The 3,056-nt window shown below is 36.5% G+C and overlaps 1 protein-coding gene across 2 annotated transcripts in view; it reads right to left on the bottom strand.

Moving 5' to 3' along the window:
• RNGTT (RNA guanylyltransferase and 5'-phosphatase) overlaps positions 1–3,056 on the bottom strand; it is a 200,339-nt gene that overhangs the window by 188,051 nt on the left and 9,232 nt on the right. The window lies entirely within an intron of this gene.

Here is a 3,056-nt window from a genome sequence, read left to right as displayed (position 1 = left end):
GTAGAGGAGAGATATGGGGGGGGAAAGAAGAACTGTAATAATCTGAACAATAAATATTTTAAAAAAATAGATAAGTACCTCGATAAATAGATATAGATAGATGATAAAAATAAATAAATCGTGACTCTTCTATCCCATGATAAGAACCTTGCATACAATGGGCACTAATATTTACTCAATGTACTAATATACAGCATACAATAATAGACTATCAAGAGTATAAAATAGGAGAGTTATAAAGATTAATGTTATGATTTGAATTATGTCCTCTAAAAAGATACATTCAAATCTTAACTCCCTATGAATATGACTTTATTTGAAAAATAGAGGCCCGGTGCACAAAAATTCATGGTCAGGGGGTCTCTCAGCCCGGTCTGCACCCTCTCGCAGTCCAGGACCCATCAGGGGATGTCCACCTGCCAGCTTAGGCCCATTCCCCAGGGAATTGGGCCTAAGCTGGCAGTCAGATATCCCTCTGGTAGCCCAGGAGTCCTCGGGGGATGTCTGACTAAGGCTTAGGCCCACTCCTGCAGGGAGTGGACTTAAGCTGTCAGTGGACATCCTTAGTGCTGCAGAGGAGGAGGGAGAGGCTCCTGCCACCATCGCTGCGCTTGCAGCCATCAGCTCAGCTTGTGGCTAAGCGGAGGTCCCCCTGCATTGAGCGTCTGCCCCCTGGTGCAGTGCACATCATAGCGACCCGTCGTTCCCAGTCATTCCAACGGTAGGGTCAATTTGCATATTACCCTTTTATTATATAGAATAGGGTCTTTGCAAATATAATCAGGAAAAGATGAAGTCATACTGAATCAGGGTGTCCCTATAAGAGAAAAATGTGGACATAGATACATACAGGAAGAATGTCAACAATGAAGCAAAGACAGCTGAAGGAGCTGCAAGCCAAGAAATGCCAACAATTGCTGGCAATCACTAGAAGCTAGGAGAAAAGTATGGAAAAGAATCTCCCTCTAAGCTTCCACAAAGAATCAACCCTGCCAAGACTTAAATTTGGAACTTTTAGCATCCAAAACTGTGAGAGAATAAAGGTCTGTTTTTTTAAAGTAATTTTTTATTTTTCAATTGCAGTTGACATACAATATTAGTTTAAAGTGTACAACCCAGTGATTAGACATTTACATAACTTATGAAGTGATTGCCCCATTAAATCTACTACCCATTCTGACACCACAGTTATATTATCATTGATTATATTCCTTATGCTTACTTTATATCCCCATGGCTATTCTGTATCTACCAATTTATACTTCTTAATCCCTCTACCTTTTCACTGATCCCAACCCCCAAAATGTTCTCCATATCTATGAGACTTTCTGTTCTGCTTGTTTTTCAGATTCCACATATAAGTAATATTATCTGACATTTGTCTTTCTCTAACTTATTTCACTTAGCATAATACCCTCTAGGCCCATCCATGTGGCAGATGGCAAAATTTCACTTTTTTATGGCTGAATCATATTCCATTGTATACATGCACCATTTCTTCTTTATCCATTCATTTATTGTTGGACACTTACGTTGCTTCCATATCTCGGTTATAGTTAATACTGCAATAAACATATTGATGCATATTTCTTTTCAATTTAGCATTTTTAGTTTCTTTGGGTAAATACCCAGAATTGAAGTTGCTGGGTCCTTCTTTGTCTCTGGTTATAGCTTTTGTTTCAGTTTATTTTGTCAGGTATAAGTATTACTACCCCATCTTTTTATTTTGTTTCCATTCTCATAAAATACCCTTTCTCATCCCTTTACTTTCAATTTGTGTGTCTTTTGATCTGAATTGAGTCTCTAGTAGACATATGTAAGGGTGTTGTTTTTTTATCCATTCAGTCACCATATGTCTTTTGATTGGAGCATTTAATCTATTTGCAGTTAAAGTAATTGTTGATAAATATGTATTTATTGCCATTTTATTATTCATATTTTTTCTTCTTCCTCTTAAAAAAAACCCTTTTAGCATTTCTTATAATACTAGTTTGCTGGTAATAAACTCCTTTAGCTTTTTCTTGTCTGGGAAGTTCTTTATCTGTCCTTCTATAGCTTTGCTGAGTAGAATAATCTTGATTGTAGATTCTTCATTTTCATCACTTTGAATATTTCATGTCACTCCCATCTGGTCTGCAAAGTTTCTGCTGAGAAATCAGCTGACAGTCTTATGGGAGCTCTCTGTTAGGTAACTGACTGCTTTTCTCTTGCTGCTTTTACAATTTTCTGTTTGTCTTTAATCTAAAGTTCTGTTGTTTTAAGCCACCCAGTTTGTGATAACTTGTTACAGCAGTCCTAGGAAACTAATACAATCAGCATTGTGTCAGAATAACATAGAAAATTGCAATTTCATTTAGGAAAATAGTTTGGCACATTCTTGTAAAATCAACCATGCACTCAGCAATCATATTCTTGGGTATGTGTCCCAGAAAAATGAAAACCATGTTCACACAAACACCTGTACATTAATGTGCATGGCAGCTTTATTCACAATACCCCACAACTGGAGACAACTCAAATTGGTTAAAAGATCATTTAACTATTCAACAGGAGAATGGTTTAATAAATTCTGATACATCCATACAACTGAATAGTATTCAGCAATAAAAAGGAATAAAGTTTTTATTAATACATGCAACAACTTGGATGGAACACAAGGGAATTATGTTTAGTGAAAAAAGTCAATCCCAAAAGATCACATACTGTTTTATTCCATTTATATAAAACTCTCAAAATAGGAAAAACAATATGTGACTTTGGGGGATTGACATCTTATATACAGGGGGCCTTGACTTATGAGTTTAATTCGTTCCGAGACCGAGCTCGTTAACTCAAATTACTCTGTCAACTCAATGCTAAAAAATCGGCAGAGAGACAGCTGGTATCTCAAAAAACTCATTAGTCAGGACACTTGTAAGTCAAGGCCCCACTGTACATGAAATACTCTCGGCCAAAAAAGAAGAATAAAATCTTACTTTTTCTGACAGCATGAATGGAACCTGAAGAGTATTATACTAAGTGAAATAAGCCAGATAAAGAAAGACAAATACCATATG

The sequence above is a fragment of the Myotis davidii genome, unplaced genomic scaffold (genome assembly GCF_000327345.1).
Source record: "Myotis davidii unplaced genomic scaffold, ASM32734v1 scaffold269, whole genome shotgun sequence".
NCBI lineage: Eukaryota > Metazoa > Chordata > Mammalia > Chiroptera > Vespertilionidae > Myotis > Myotis davidii.
The sequence above is the reverse complement of the archived record's forward strand: the minus strand, read 5'-3'. Positions and strand labels throughout refer to the sequence as shown.